Raw genomic sequence first — 17,750 nt, 5'->3', positions numbered from 1 at the left:
AAAACATTGAGCCTGAAATTATATATTTGATTTAAAACATGTCCTCTGTACCATTCATTAGTGTTCTCTCCACCTCTTGTTTTTAATTATAACCAATTTCACTGTGTTGATGCTTTCTTTGTAACCAAAACATGTCCACATAAAATTTCAGATGGGGCCATCTTTCTCTTTCAGTCATTTAAGCATTGTCTCCTCATTTGCAGCTTTGTGTCCCACCAGAATTTGGAATAAAGACTCTTGCTAGGCAGAAGTACTTCACTCACTGATGTTTGCAGAGCAGTTGGATGTACCAAGGATCTAAGGTCCAGAGGATGTCTCCTGCATATATTCCTGCTTTCTTTATACCCAAGAGGAGCCCAGAACAGTTTTTTGTGTCTCCTGGAGGATGTAATATTGGTAACTTTAGTAAATCATTCAAAATACTGCCTAGCCCACAACATGAGTGAGTCTGCTGGACTCACTCCTCTCCTCCCAGGGCTCCACCCTCTCATTCTTCCAACCCATCTGGTTTAATGATGACTGATTTCCACTGCACATAAATCACCAGCTCCCCCTTGTTTTCCTTATTCTGTGGTACATACCTCCTTATCTGTTCCTGTAACCAGCTGTCCTTCCTTTGATGGTTTCTTCCAGAGCTGCTACACAAATCCCCAGACCATATAAATCCCATCCTGTGGAAATGCGGTGGTTTTGCCACCGGGGTGTCCAGCCCACTCCTGAGATGACAGAACTCGAGGAAGGGTCTGTAACAAGCCCTGGCTTTGATGTTGTCTTCCCACACACTCTGTCGCCTCGTGTCTGAGGCTGTTTGTCCCACAGGAGGGTACAGCAAGGGCAGCCTGAGGAGAGCTTGTCTGGTGGGGCTCATTCCAGGAAGATTCGTGTTTCTGGTCTCCATTATCTGCAGGAGTCAAACAGAGGACATGTCAGAGCAAGCTGCTGGGGAGTGCTGAGCTAGGGAGAACACAGCTGCCTCTGAACAAACACAGCTCCTGTGTGCCTTTAACAGCTTACACTTCACAGGCAAGGTCTGGCTAAGACAGGAAATTTCCCCAGCAGAGGCTGTAGCCCCTACCTGCACCACAGACCACACAGGGGATGAGAGCAGCTCTGGGTGAAGAACAGAGGGAGGCAAGGATGGGGTCACAGCTCCCCTCCTGCCTCCTGGCACTGCTGGGACAGTGACATCTCCTCTTCCTTCCCACCAACGTGTGACACATCCTCTTGCTTAAGGTACAAAGTGTAGCTCTGAGGTACAGAGGCACAAGGATGCTCTGAACTGCTGTACAATAAAAACAAGGGTGAACAAGAGAAATAGGAGCAATTCAGAGTTTGCAACTGTGCCTACTGTAGTGCCACAGGGCTGACAGAAATCCTGGAGGAAGCTTACATCCCTGCTAATCCAAACTGCTTTCTCTGGTCTTACTCAGGAGACAGCTCATGAGAACAGGCACTCAAAACCAGAACTTCCTGTAAGATTTAACATTTCCAGATTTTAGCACAGGTTTGAAACCTTGCTCAGACGAGGACAGGATGCCTGGAATATGCTCTCCTGAGTTAGCCCATTCTCTGCTCATCTGACTCCTTACTTGAGCACTGCCTAATAGCCATGAAGTAGGAGAGAGCATCCCAAGTTTTGTGCTACACTGCTGAACTGGTGGGTGAAGCATGAGCAATTAAAAATGCAGTCAGAAATAAGTTTTCAGTCGCAATAGATAAGATAAATGATATGCAAAGCAGCTGCTTGTCCTTAATATTTACCTTGGTTTAGAAGCTGATGGCAACTCTCCAAAGAAATAAGTTTAAACTGAACACTGAACTCAGTTTAATTAGTTTTAAGGTATTGACACCACAGCAAGATCCATCAGACAAAAGTTCAGTGCTGGATCAAACATATGGCTTTATCTGTGTCCAATGTGAAGCTTTTGCTGCCTAAATCTGAAAACTTCTTATCACTTAATGGCTTGGCTCAAAAGAAAGCTGATTTGGGATGGTAAGTGGATTGACTGACCAGTTTGTGTTTTAAGACTAATCCACATGTGCTGTACTTCACAGTGCTCCTTGGTGAACTACTCACCTTGTTCTGAAGCTTTCAGTATAAGCTATCTTCTGTGACAAGTGCAGGGAGATGCAGTGAAGAGTTAAAAGTGAATCTCCTGCCTCTTTGAACTGTTTTCTCAGTACTTCATGTACACAGATACACTTTTGATGTGTTAACTAGAAAATCTGACTGAAAAAGAACAAAGCAGCTGTCACTGAAAGGAAGACACTGACGAAGAACCACACAGCCTTTTATTGAAGAACTGTCAAGATTGATCCTACAGCACTCAGTTTGTCTGTAGTATTTATCAAAGACCTAGATCAGATGAAGGAAATTAAAAAAAATAATAAAATTCTATCCACTGGACATTTATAAATGGTATCTGAAAATGCATCACCTATAAAACACCTATGAGAATGGTTTTTTTAACAGTTCAGGGACTGGAATGTAAGTGCACTGGCATTTTTCATTAGTTTTGGAAAACAATAATTTGCCATTGTTGAGCAAACCCCCTTAACTGCTTCCAAAGTTTTAAGCAGCAAACTTGATTAAAAATCATTCTGTGCTAGGAAATAAATTAACTCATAGAAAGTTCAAAATCTCTTGAAAAGAGAAGCAAAGCAAGAAATGCACTCTTTTAAGTACTGATATTCACATCACAGTTGCACGGCAAGAGCTGAAAACAAGATCAAGGCACAAGAGTGCCAGAACCTCCCCAAACATCTGGGCAGGGGGCAGATGGCCACATGAGCAGAGGGATTAAGGTGTTTGCCCAAGGTCACACAGGGAGCCCTTTGGACAGTGAAACCTGCATCCCTGAGGGTTTCAATCCAATATTCCACCACAAGGCCAGCTGCTAATTGAACACCCTTGCTGGCCTAGGGATGAAGCATGTGATGCATTTCTCACAGGACTGTCAATGAATGGCATTGAAAGGATATTGAAAGCCAAAACCCTCTCTGGATCAATACCACAAGTCCTGATTCTGAACTCCTGGAGAAGCCAACACTCCATGGTGGGTAGCACAGCAAAATCTGTGGTTACTGCTTGATGTCTCTTGGCAAATGCTGACAGTTTAATGGTGTCAGCTCTCGAGTTAGCTCCAACACAGAGAAAGACCTCTACTTAAAAGTAACAAAAATACCTTCTTTTCTTTCAAAAAAAGCAGTTGCTACACAAGGTGCTCTGAAGTATTATTCAAATGGTAATTAACACTCAGATTCTACTCATCTACACTCACATGCACTTCAGGAGAGCAGGACAGATTAGGGCTTCTGTCAGCCATGGGTAGAAATTGCACTGAATGGAAGTTGCACTAAGGAGATATGGAAACCTGCATTAAAAGAAAAAGTGTTTTGTGCCCTTGCCCTTTGTGAGTATGTACTCCTGGAAATTCTGGTGTGGAATTCCGCTTCCTGGGCTTTCTCTGGCACTGTTTTTCATGGACTACAAGAGGGGTTACTGGCCTTTCTTTAGCTAAGGATCACCTGAAGAAGTCAGTACAAATCTGCACCTCATTGAGTCCAGGTCCCTACACCACCCTCACAGATTTTCACTCATGATGGTTAACACCTCCTAGCTGCCAAGGCTGCCAAAATTCCCACCTCTCCTCCAGAACAGTAAACCCACGTCCCCGAGCAGGGTAGGGCATATGGCCAAGAGAGGCAGATATGAGGTACATCTGAGAGCTGCCCACAGTGGGGTCAGGCACTTTCCTTGCACTGCCAGGAGGGATGTTTGCTAATAAGGAAGTCAGGCCTTCATCGTTAATTCATGTGCCTAGGGATGAGCACAGCTCTGGCCTGCCTCTCCCTTGAGAAGGGGCCCTGGGAGACGTGGCAGTGGGTTAGGCAAAGCAGGGGTTAAGGAGTTGGATTGGGAAGAGACGTGTGTCTCAGTTTGACAGTCATACGCTAACTGGGGATGGGTGAACAGATGCTCTCCGAATGCTAATGTCACTCATGGTGTTCTACTTTGGGCAGACTTTCTCCACCAGCACAAGTCATTTGGGAAGCAGCTGAGCTTGGAGGAGCTGGTGGCCATCCTCCTGGGGCACTGGGGCTCTGCCCAGCCAGAACTCAGCCCAGCACCTGTGGCCAGACTAAAACATTTTGCTCAAACATTGCTTAAGTGCCTTAAGCCAGCATTGCCCCTTTTTGCCAGCCCTTGGCAGGGGGGGTAATTTCTCTAAATCACCTGGGAATGTGGCCTAAGCCATTCAGATACTCTTGGAGGAATTAAAAAATACATTGGACTTGCCATGTACCTTGCAAAAGACATTTACAAGTCCTTAGCCAGCATATCGTCATCGATTTAGACACCAGTTCTGTATTCAGACCAGCTCCTACTCAGACTCCACTTCTGAAGCACCTTTTGAAGCTGAAGTGTCTGTGCTATCAAAGCCAGTGCACGGTCAAGACCTCAAATAAGAGGCTGCTTAGATCCAGGATGTACCACAGTGACCTGTGACATTGGATAGTGATCATTAACGAGGCTGGCTTAAACTGCACTGGGAGAAAATAGATATTTATATAAACTTTGAGCAGAAGACCCCGAAATTTTAAGATCACATTGGAGCTGTCCATAATAAACAAAATAGCAGAGCTCTTCCCTAGCTCTACCCATGTAAGAAGCAGGCAGAGGCTTTCTCACATATGATGCTGTCAGTGCAGTAACACTGATTTACACCACTGAGAATCTGTCCCAGAAATTTGACTTTTTCTGAAAAACACTTCCCGCTGTGGCAGACATAACGCCATATCAAAGGCATGTGCTGTAATACACAATAAAGATATAGCTTTCATAATTTTCAATTACACTTCCTCTGCAATGATGTTAGTGAATCTCACCCAAAAGTAAATTATTCAGTGCAGATGATATAGAAATCGTTTGATGAGTGTCACTTTTCCATTTAAAGTTTTACCAAGATCTTCTTGGATAAAGGGTCTCTTTTTTTTTTTTCATATGACACATTTTATATTTTGTTTCTCTCCCTTACCTTCATTCAGCAGGCTTTTTCAACTTTTTAATGTACTTTTCTTACAAAACATTGAGTAGCCATTCAAATAGGTCTATTCAGAGAAGTGCTCTTTCATTCTGGCAGAAATACTAATATATATGTTTTATTTAGTTTTAAGAATACTATTTTTTTCATTTTGAGAACTTTGAAAGCTGGAGCCAAATATGAAAAGGCAACCTTCTTTCAAGGCAGGCTTGGAGGGAGAAGTATTGTGGGCTGCACTGGAAATCCTTTTCTTTCATGTAAATAAATAGTTCATTTACAAGAGCTTTTTGAATGGAAAAAACATATCCAGTACACCAATACATTTAAACTCAATCATATGGTAAAATATAGCAAACCGAAAAGCTGAATTCCAGAATGTTTTTATCTTTCCTTTCATGAAGTTACAGATACATTGAAATCTAATTCCAAAAAAATTCAATGTCCCTTCAACTTCACAGGGTTTTTTCCTACTTGCTGCGCTTCAGAGATGTACAACAATTAATCATTTCTTTTTTTAACCATTTCATTTTTCAATCTAGTTTTTCTCTTTTACCAAGCTATTCAGAATCTTGCCTATGCGACATGACCAGTAAAGGTTATCCAAGTAAACTTTTTATATGATTCAAACTCCTACTTTTATGTCTAGATGACTAAAACATTCCTTATTGCCTCAGTTATCCAGGTCAAGAAACAGGTACCAGTCCTGTGAAGGGTTCTGTCAATTATTCCTGGTTGGAAATGGGTGGGTAACCCTTTATTCCAGCCATAACTATTTTTTCAAGCATGGAAGCAAGGGAAGGGGCTGGAGGAAGAAAAGGAGTCTTATACATTATTACAGTGTTTAACCAACAGACAAGGAAGCCTCTGTTCCATTGTAGTAAGTCAGAAAAAAAAAGCTCCATCTCTATTTACTGGTGGAATGGTGGAATTCCACTGATGAACACAAGGTCAAGAGAGACCGAGAAGAGCCTTGAATAGGAAGAGCAGCAGCTTGTGTCTAACACCAAAAGGGGTAATGACAAAAGAAATAAAAAGGTGATGGATGTCTGGACAAGAGAGATTTAGCTTGTGTTGATGTACAGGAAAGGCTGCATCAGCCATGAGGTGAGGAGAGAGGACTTTATTCACTGTTTTCCTCCTTCTGCCTTGAGCACTGTGCCTGCCTGCATTTCCCTGACTCTAAAAAGGGCCTGGATCTATCTGCAGCTCATGACAGGTGACACATACCCATGAAAACCTCCAGGCTGCAGCATCTGTCACTGAACACATCCAAAGCTTAGCAAAGTGTACCTGTTCATCCTGGCATTTATCCTGTACTTGCCTTATTTTTGCTCTGCTCAGGCAGTGCAGTGCCAGTCTGGTTCCAGCTTCTTGTAAATAGCCCACAAGCAAAGGTCAAAAGCAGACTTTAATCTTGTGCCTTATACTAATGGTGTTTTTCTTGATGCTTGAGAAAAGCTTCCTGAAGATTAAGAATTCTCACTAGTGTGCAGATATGTACAAAATTTTATCCTCTACAGTGATAGTCTGGCAACAGAGACATGCAACGCCTTTTGAAAAAAAATCAGGGAGTTTTTCAGTAGGAAAATATACCATTAACTTCTGTAAGTCCTACTGAAGTTTTGCATATGCAAATGATGCACAACTTTTCCATAAGAAACCACAAAATTTGATGAATCGTTCCAGTGTATGGATCAGAACCTGTGCTATGAGCTAACACACAGGTATTACTCAAAAGTAATTTATAGGTGAGTGATAGAATGATCAAACCTGTGCAAAAATCTTTATGGGAAAAGCTAGAAATGAGTTGAATTATTTACCTAAAAGGAAAGGACATACAAGAGAAGTAGGTAATAGAGATCAGCTAGGACTTTTGGTCTCCCTCAGTCAAAATATTAAAGGAACATAAAAATGGGAAATTAAAAACTGATGGTTACCTGTATTTTCCCAATTCCTTCAAGTGCAACAGAAAGCTCTTGAAACCTACAACCCTGTGAGATTCAAGAAGGGACTGGACATCTTGACAAACTTCACTATGCAGAGAAGCTTTAGCTCTGCTTAGCAGTCCTCTGGTAAACACAAAACATCATCATTTTATCCATTCTCCGATTTTAAATGGCAGATCAGTGTGAAAATTGTAAATGGCAGATCAGTCTCCCTATTGCTGAGCTTTACAACACAAATGTGAGAGGTTCCAGACTCCTGGGGCCCATGGACCACCACAAAACCACTGATGTCCCTACAGATTGCCACCCTAGCAGTGGAGAACTGATAGACTTGCTAGTCCTGCCATCCAACTCAGACCCATCCATCAGCTACAGATCACATCCCCTTGCCATACAACCAGATTGACAGCCCATGCTGGGAAACCTGGTACAAACTTTGACTACTGTTGGCGTGCTCCTTGTGCAGACTTTGATTCAAATGTGCGCAGTACTCAGAGAAATAAGGCCGCAGCCCAAAAGACAACAGGACACCCCTTTCTGCAAGCCGGCTTATCTCCCTAAGCCAGTGATCTATCAGGAACATGATTCCTCTCTACCACAACCCCCATCATCTCTGAAGAGGATTTGTAATTCCCATTCTTGATTTCCTTTCAACCTGTTTCTCTAAAACAATCTTCCCCTCAGGCAACGTGAGTCTCCAGCCTTTGTTTGGCTGAAGATGTAAATATTTGGGCACTCACTGATTTGATATATATACATATTTGTTGGAACATTTACCACCTGCTATTCAAAGTTAAACCCATAGATTACAGAAAACAAGTTCTTTATCACTTTTTGTCTAATGTAAAATTAAAGACAGCTGAAAGCCTACAAGCTTTCTCTTGCTTGTGAATCACTTGTAGCATAATTACCCCTCCAAGGCTTGAATAGCAGTGAAGAGCCAGATCTCTGCAAAGGCCCATCATCCCAGCAAGAGCTTCAGGAGTTTCTCTGCTCCTCAGGATATTAAAGTAGAGGTCATTAAAGCAGAGGTCACAGACTAATGAAAACTCCTCGGCTGTGCTGTATGTGAGCTCTCATCTGCCAGTGCTAAAAGCTCCCTTGTGTCCTGAAGCAGGGAGACCCAGGATCTCCACAGAGCATCATGTGCCTCCTTCTGAGACCAGTGCTGATACCACTGTAGTGTTGCTTTGCACAGGGTTTTCTCAGCCCCATTCCCAAAGCTGAAAGGAGTTTATAGAGGTCCATTAGATCTTTACACAGCTAAATCCTGCCTACATGTGAGGTCAGGTCTACCAAACCTGCATTGCTTTCCCAGGGTTGTTTTTCTTCCATAAGGCACTGAAGCAGTTCTAGGAACAAGGCCCACCCCTTGCTACGGGCAGTTTCTCCTCTCTCCAGGTTTTTTGGAAACTTCCTCTAACTCAAAATTATCTGGAGACATTGCAGCGAAGTTCGGCCAGTGCTCAAAATCAAACTAACAAAACAACACCAATCAAAAATCCAAGGACATGTGTTTTCCAGGAAAATTTTGCTGTGTTCTTGTGCTTCTTGTTTACAGTGGGGTTTCAGATGGTGATCTGGCGTGGTATGAGCAGAGGAGAGCAAACTGCATGGGAGCAGGGTGTGTGTGGAGAGCAGGGTAAACTGGTACAAACTGCATCAATGGCATGACCTCCAGCATCAAACTTGGCTTGATGGTCAGTGCTACACACAGGTCGCTTTAGGCTTATTTCACTCTGGAAGGTTTCAAAATTTGCTTGAATAAAAAAAAACTATGTCCCTAAAAGACACTAGACTTACTTCAGACATTTCAGAATTTCCCAGTCCCTTGTGACTCCTCCTAGCAAACAGGTATCAGCTCTGTTTCAATGCCCACATCCATCCAGACTCCAAGCACAAAACAAACTGGTCACCTGGTAACTCCTGGTTTGCACTTAATTTTATGTGTGCCAATATTTTGGAATACCCAGCTCTGTGTATGGGAGTGACACCACACACACCTTACGGGACACACAACAGCATAAGCAATATCCTTCAACCTGGAAGGTTTAGAAATCTGAGAAGCAGAAGAGCTGATGGTTGGTCATTAAACTGACTGTTATAGGAGAGGAAGGGAACGTCTCTGCTCCCTAATGAAAAGGATAGACAGATATTGAAGTGGAGTAAGTTGGACTTTAATTACTGGTTTTGATGTCTGATCTATAACTCCCTAAAAGTTTTGTACGGGAGTAATAGGGAAGCATCAGAAAATTCCGCTGGGATAGAGATGAGGTCCAGTTTGCAAAAATATCCTCTTCATAAAGAAGCTCAATGCCCTCTTTTACTTGGCAAACCATCATGAATTTATGATGCATTGCATTTGGAAGGCAACACGGCGCACAGCTGAGGCAAAGTAACTGAAACGCCGGGAGAGTAAAAGCAAAATGTTCTGAGAGTGAGGGTGCATATGGGGATGTATTTGAAAAAAAAATTATATCTATATAAATATACACACACATTTGCTAGAGAAAATGTATATGTATTTATAAAAAAATCTAAACTTCTCACCAGTCAAAAGTTAGAAATGATGCAAAACGCATCTGCTTTGATAAGTCTGTTATAAATCTCTTAGCTTGAAGCTTTTAACTGACCCTTTCCAGTTCATGAATATTTTAAGGGAACCCAGTTTAATTTAAAACAACCCTGGATCAATATATGCATTTTTTCTGGCACTGTCCAAATTCCAGATCCTTGTATTATCAAAAATTGTATCATACATCTCAAGTTTGGCTCCAAATATAGGGTTCATTCAAGGCTGGATCTCAAATTGGGGGTAAACCTAATTGGACTGAAACCTAAAAATGTCTGTATGGAACCTGGGCTAAGAAGACAATTTGATGAACTATATTTAGAGCAATCCTGTGACAGTCTCCCCTATTGCCCTATGCTGACATTCAGAGAAGAACAGAAATGTCATGGGGAATGGGTCATTTCCATTACCACTTTGAGATGGCATTCAGCATTTCTGCATGCAGAGGAAGGCCACACTCCCCAGCTTCAGAAACTTCTCTGCTTGTTCCCCAGAGCAGTAATGGGGAGGGAAACACCTGCCCCACCAAGAACTGGCATCTCCAACCTCACTGGGAGCATCTCCCATGTGAAAACCATTTCAACAGCCCAAAACTGCAACTTCCCTGTCCACCCTTTGGAAGAAGCCCAACATCAAGAACTGCAAGAAGGAGGCTGAGAGCAGCAAGGCTGATCTTCTAAAAATCTTCTTTGAAGATTTTTAGGCTCTTGGAGCACAGGCATGACTTTGCAAAGCTTGCAAAAAGCAGCTATTTATAAGAAGAACCCCAAACGTACTGCCCACTTTAAATATTAATGGCATTAACAACTCTTCACTGTCCCACAGATCAGTGTTCTCCACCTCTGATCTTCACATAAGTAAGAGGCATTTCTTAATAACTACAGTGAAAATTAAATCCTGCCTTCCTCTGAAAGTCAATGAGAGTTTTGCTCTGAGTCATGATTTATTGTGTACTTATGTTTTTCCTTCCTAGCACTGTTCATTTTTTTAAAAGTTCTCTTGAAAGACACTAGCAAATATCCTACTGAAATAAATATGTTTTTAATTTTAGAACCTCTCTTTCCATACATCTCCATCCACTACAAAATTCATTTGGTGCTGCTAATACAACACAGATCCTGTATTAATCCAAGCAGGATACTTCTATCACCATTAGCTTTTATAGCAGTGATGGCTGCCTGGCAGTCACCCTCTTACCTGGAGACAGCTCCTACACTGGGTCATCCTTCTGGGCACAGCATCCTTCAGAGGCTTCCCAAAGTCACGGGCACAGATTTACAGGTGACTCCGGGAAGGGCTGTGGTGGTTTTTTTTTTCCTCAGGCATCATTTTGATGCCTGAAAAACATCAATTTCCATAGGAAGGGGAGCCTGAATCAGTTTCCAGATGCCTTGGTAAAAACAAAAGCTATTGGTCATTTTAAACGCAATGAGTAACAGATATTAAGTCAAGACTGCATCACAACACCAACATCTCCACCTTATCACACATGCTACCCGTGATAAAAAGGCAGAAACATGCACTGATTTTGCATTTGAGGTGTATCTGTGGGGGTTTATTCTGTGCACAGATTGTGTAACCAACCTCTAAGGAAATACCTACATAAACATCCAGCCTGTGACTTCATTAAGCTGCTCCCTGACTCCATGGGAAGTCCGGAATAATCTCTATAGAAAGAACACGATCAATATGTTATCGAGAAGATAAGTCAGTGTCAACGCTAATGTTTAAATATTCATCTACTTGTACCAACATCTTGTCTGTTACTGAAACAACAGGAATATTCAAAGATTAACTCTACATAAAAGATTCGGTAATTTTTTTCTCCAATTCCTTGTTTTTCTCTCGTCAGTTCCACGAACAGTTGTTAAGTAGAACAGGTTGGCATTTTTTCATCAAAACGTTACTTATTTGAAAAATGGGTCTTGGAACAAACCAAGACTTTTGCAGGAAATTTTCATTTGGGGAAATTTTTCAGCTTGTTGTCAAGAAAAGTGAAAACTGAAAAGAATTCCTTTTCCAGGATACACAATAGTTCTGAATATATAATCAAAAGAGCTAAAAGAACCAGACGGTATTTGTTTTAATCCAAAGAACTTGAAGGGAGAGAATATAAAAGGACTCATATTAACTGCAAGCACATTTATGAGGAGCTTCGGAAGAGAGAAGATTTGCTTCTTCATTCAGGACTACTTAGACTAACTCCAGAAAGTACCGGAGGAGAGAAGGAGGGAGGATGACTCCCGAGCATCTGCGACCCACTCAAGCCATTTCTAGCACTGAGAAGAGACTTTCCAACATTTCTGCAGTGAAAGATCTGTTTAAAATTAGAAATTTAGAAAAAAAAAAATCTATGTAGACGATTCAGGAGCATGTGAAATGCTTGGACAGAAAGATGCTGAAGTTCATTGAAGCTTGTGTTCTGCGTGGTACTGCTTGGAGGATCTAAATATAACCAAAGTTTCTGCCACCAGAGGCAACAGTCCCCTGCAAAGGAGGAGAAAAGTGATCTCCCAGATGATCAACACACTGCCCTGAGAATTCCTGCTGAAAGGCATTGACGTGGTTTCATGCAAGATGATGAGTACATCTACCAGAGGTCTGGAAAAAGTAATATATAGTGGTGAACCAAGCCCCACATCTAATTCCTGTTACAGCATAGGCACTTTGCAGCATGCCAAAAGTAAACCAACACTTCCAACATCTTATTCACAGGTAAGCATTAAAGTAGAGCCTCTTACCATTTCTTAGTGGGATTTGAACATCAGAATTGGATGAGTGAAATGACAATAAGAGGAGTAACAGAGACAAACCACACTGTCATCAAAGGAAGGCTTTTAATGAAACGGTGTAGTTTTGCCATTTTGCTATTTACCAAAAGCCTTGTTTCAATCAGGGTTGTAATTAAAGCCCTTAATCATTCTGAACAGTTTCAAGTGAATGGCTTCTCTCATGCGTTAACATATCATTTATGCAACAACTGTACATGTAAGGTAGCATCAGAAGTGTGTCTGGACATAAGAAGTAGCCTATGGAAACATAAATCTTTTCAATATTTTAATACAAATCTGAAAATGCCAGTTTACACATCTAAGAAGCTGTTACAAACTGTTGAGAAAAAAAAAAATGTATCTTGTGAATTAATGAGGCTTCCTAAAGACACAAAGTGTGTCTGTACACAGCCTGCTACGCCGGAGAGAGAGGGGAGCAAATAGAGCATGGCAGAGAGCACTTGCAGCTGCAGTGTGGGGTTGTGTCCCAGAGGACATCTCCCAGGGGAGGGAATATCATCCCCACACCCAGCATATATTCAACAGCACCTTCATGTTTTCAAATAGGAAGGAACTGAAGTGGAGTTATTTGCACTCACTCATCAACAAGAGCCTTCCTGCTTTTACTACCACAGGAGTCCCAGTCGCAGGATACAACATGATAGAGTGGTTTAGGGGGAAAGTAAATGAAGATTAAATCCAGGCCTTGGCATTGAGAGGCATTTCTGGGCAACCTGCACTCTACTTGGCCCCTCTACAGTGTTCTTTTCCCTGGTGTGACGGGGCGGCAGCAGCAGCAGCACTGACAGCAGAGCAGAGGAAAGAGGTCAGTTAGGGAAGGTGGGGAAAGGAGAGCTCTAGAGAACAAGGAGACAGGTATGAATGGACAAAAGACACAAGGTAGATGAGAATCTAGCAGCAAACACTCACTGTTATTCAGGAATTTTGAAGAATTCCAATCTATTGTGGTGAGAAGGCATATGCTGTAGGACTGCATTAGGGTTCTCCAAGGAAGAGCGTTTCCTTCCCTGCTTTACAGAATTGAAACAGTGTGGAAATTAGTATATAATCAGATTTATAATTACAGTGTAAAACACTTATGATATTAGGCAAGGCTGGGAAAGTTATCTAATTTTCAGTCCTCAGCTCCTTGTGTTTTCCCTCCCAACAACTGTTTAACTCTCTCGAAGTTCATAACTTCCTTGTAACTGGGTACTACTGCTCCATTTTGTTCCTCTGAAAAGTTGCTGGAAAGGCAGCAAGAGCCTCCCAGAGCTTCCTGCTCCCTAAAGCAGTGAGAAGGGCAATCCCTTTCTAACTTGCTAGTCAAAGGTGTGGGATTTGCCAAAAAACCTTTTGCCCTAATAAAGGCACTGCTGATTTCTTTAAGAAAATGTTCCAAAATAGGTTTTGCTGAACTTCCAGTAAAACACTGGCATGTTTCTGAGGAAGAACCAGTAGACTCACAGTGCTGTGTTGGACTTCACAGGGAAGCAGCTGGCAAGGAGATGGACTCCACAGGGTGGGCGTGTCAGAGCCTGGGCCTCCCAAAAGCAGAAAACCGTGAGGACTTGTGTCCTCACAGCCCCTGGAAGGTCCAGTGTTCTTCACACACAGCAGCAAGCCCTGAGAGCCACATCTCACAGTGAAATGTCCCCTCTCCTGCTTCACACGGGAAATTTGAATGGTTCCCGCCACATGTGCTCCAGTCCTGTGCTAGAGCAGAAATCTGAAATGCACCTGGATGAAACACTTTACTGACCTGCTGCCCTTGGCCTTCCACACCCACATCCTTGAGACATCCTTCTCCCAGATGTTGTCCAGCACCAGAAACATCGTGTTGCACTCCGGGGCTGCAGCAGGGGGCACAATCAGCAGGTACTGCAGGTCACTGTTCTTGGGTCACCAGATGTCCTCCACAGCACCTCTGCCTTCAGAGGTACAACCTTAAAACATTTCTTTCCATGTGAACAATGATGGATGGATGAGCTAAAGGTACAAAATCCCCCTTTTTCTCACAGAGACCACAGTAACATTCAGCCCCACTTCCACGTCAAGCTCAGGTCTGCATTTTAACATATACATTAAGGAGACTGTATTTAAAAAAAAAATCTAATATTATGCTTTTGAATAGAGAATTTACCTAAGTAAATAATTATTTTTAAACCCAAGATTTAAGCAGCTTTAGTAGTCCACATTATGCTAATGTTTGACAATTACTAAGTGTGGGTATCAGCCAGCATTTTTTTTAAGTTTAATTTAAAGCAATTTGACATGGAAAGGTTATTACTTTAGTTGCCAATAAAAGCTGTACTTTTAACATAAGTGTACACCAAGCCCTAGGGTATGTGACTATTATCTTTTCTGCAATTATGTGGTGTTCTACATAAATGTTTAAAAAAAAAAAAAACTTAGAAATATCAAAAGTACTAACTTAGCTGCAGTATGAAAGTTGAATAGCAGAGCTGGGAAGCCCGGCTCCCGCAGACACAACACAGGTTGAGGTTTCCTCCTAGAGGTACCGCCGGGAACGGCGCCTCCGCCTGCACAGCATCGCATCCCCCGCTCTGCATCCCCCGCTCTGCATCCCCCGCACAGCATCCCCCCTGCACCGCATCCCCGCACTGCATCCCCCCTGCACCGCATCCCCCGGCTCTGCATGCCCCCACACCGCATCCCCTGCACCCTGCTGGAGGGAGAAGGCTTTCTCACATTCTTCACAGAATCACCACTCCGAGCTCTTCAGCCAACAGAACTGTATCAATATCACTTGAGCTGGCCTTGGTTTGCACCCAAGAGTTGTCTTCAGAATTTTACAAGTGGAAAAAGAAATTATTTGGAAGATGACCTTTGCTTACTTCTGTCTATCATGGAAAGCAAAGACCCAGTTGTATCAACACTTAAACATGCATTTAACTTAAAGTATATGAGCAGTCCCTTCTGTGGAAGGGACCACAGTGTGTCTCCTGGTCCCACCTCCATGATCAAGCAGGGTTATTCTAGAATACATAATACAGTGTTGAAGCCAGATAGTTCTGGAATATCCCCAATGAGGGAGAATCCACATCCTCTCCAGGTAGTCTGTTCCCATATTCCATCACTGCACAGCAAAGTTCTTCCTTGTGTTCAGGTGGAACTTCCTGGGAATTATTTTGTGCCCATTGTCTTTTGTCCTTTGACTTGGCATCACCACTATCCTCTCAATACCTTCCTTTTGGATACTTCTAGACATTGACATGAACTTCTTGAACTTTGCTTTTCCCTTTAAAGTGGAAACTGATGCTTCCACTTGGCCTTAGGGCTGCATCCCAGGAAGAGACCCCATGGCTGTAGCAATGAGGCTCCCCCACAGCACAAGGCAGAGTGTGGGGAGCCCCATGCCCAAGGAGCAGCCACCCCACAGCTCCCAACCCACATGCCAAGTTTGGTGCTACTAGACAGAAGCAGCACTGCATGGTCACAGCCCTGCCTTTGAGTGGAAATCAGCCATTTTCCTCAGGAAATTCTGTGGGAGAGGGTGGGGAGCCACACTGCCATTGCCAGAGCTCCCAAATGGATGAAGCCCTGGGTTCAAGGCCAGGTTGGATGGGGTTTTGAGCAACCTGGTCTCGGGCAAGGTGTCCCTGTCCATGGCAGGGGGGTTGGAAATAGAAGATCTTTAAGATCCCTTCCAACCCAAACCATTTGATGACTCAACAGGCCTGTGGAGGAGAGAGATGAAAGTGTTTGCTTAGGAAGAGACAGACCAGCTCATACATACAGAGAGAAAGACACTTCCCTTCTGACACCTGGTCTCCTCCAGGATGTTTCCTTGGCCAAAGCGAGGGTGCCATGAAAAACAAAAGTACTGTGAGGGTATTTGCCAATTAGCTTGGGGACTTGGCACCAAGTACCACATCCCCTTGGGCTGCTTAGTCCTGTGTCATGGAGGGAGAGACAGCCCCTTCCACCAGCCTCTCTGGGCCAACATGGGGCAGGGCCAGGGCCCACATGGGCACACAGCAATGCCCCCCAGACAGGAGCCAAGCCCCACACCAGCCTGTGCAGGTAAGCTCATTCCTCTGCTCTGCCCACTCAGCCCTTCAAAGGCAGAGCCTGGGGGCAAACAGAGCAGGCGAGACAAGCTCTCATCCAAACACTGGAGGCTGCTTAGTTAAGAGATAATTTTGATTTTTTTTTTAAGTCTAGGTGATTTTTTTTTTATGTCTGGGTTTTGTTTTTAACTTGAAACTTGTGAAAATCACAGCATGACCTTTGCTGGCTGAAAGTCTTCCCGAAACCAGGGCAGTGAAGTTCAGCTTCCTTAAGTTCCCTGACAGTGCCTTTTGGTGCTGAACTTCAACCGTCTCCAGGCAAGGAATGGAAGTTCAGCCTTAGCAGTCCATTCAGTCTTTTGTCTTTCTGCTGAGAAAGTGAAAACACTGCTCATAGTTCCAGTGCCAACTGTAGTTCATGTTTCAAATTAACTAAAGTTCATTATTTTACACTTTAGGTAGAAGCTGCAACAAACTGTTCACCAGCAGTCCAAGCAATAGTATACAAGCCCCTCTAGGATCGCTTGGAAGAGCTCCTGATGAGTTCACCAATGTTTGCACATTAACCTCTGAGTGAAAAGCCAGCAAGAGGGATGTGAGAACTCCATCGAGCCCTCCAGAGCATGACACAAAATGATGCAAGTGTGGGAGCTAGGAGAGAAAAGGTTTTGTGAGCCCAGAAAAATAATAAAACGTTTAAATCCTTAATTGTTTTTCTTGAAGATTTATCCAAAATCAAGCTCTGCTTAAGCCTGTGAGTTTGCAGAGCATTGTCAATAAATTAGATCATACACACAAGGCAAGGATTTCATCCAAAAATCTCTAGCCCTGAGTCGCTTAACAGCAGCACTCCCCAGAAAAACTACTCAAGATGAAACATGAGATATGTATTAATTATCAATGGTCTAATAGAAAATTTAATGAAGACAAGTATCTTCTTGCACTTTATCCACGATAACGATGATAGTACGTCAGCAAGGCGCATACCTTACAATGTAGCAGTGAATGTCAAGTCTGAAGCCATTACAGCAATTCCCCACAATAATGGCCAGCCAATGCATGGGCTTGTAGCACTTAATCAAAGTAATGACATCCATCCACAATTATTTATGTTATGGTAACAAAGAGCTGCCAAATGCAAAACAAATGACATGAGGATTTGCAAGTGAATTTCTTCCCGTAAATTCTCCTTAGGTTATGCTTTAGGGCCCTCAGGATGGAAGTCTGTCTTTATCCAGAGCAATATCAGAACCATGGGGTAATTGTGCCACATTTTACTGCCTGTAAGCAATGAACCCAAAGCTATCACTAAAACAAGTTCTTCAGCCAACAGAACTGTATCAATATCACTTGAGCTGGCCTTGGTTTGCACCCAAGAGTTG

This window comes from Molothrus ater, chromosome 11, assembly GCF_012460135.2.
Source record: "Molothrus ater isolate BHLD 08-10-18 breed brown headed cowbird chromosome 11, BPBGC_Mater_1.1, whole genome shotgun sequence".
NCBI classification, from domain to species: Eukaryota; Metazoa; Chordata; class Aves; order Passeriformes; family Icteridae; genus Molothrus; species Molothrus ater.
The sequence above is the reverse complement of the archived record's forward strand: the minus strand, read 5'-3'. Positions refer to the sequence as shown.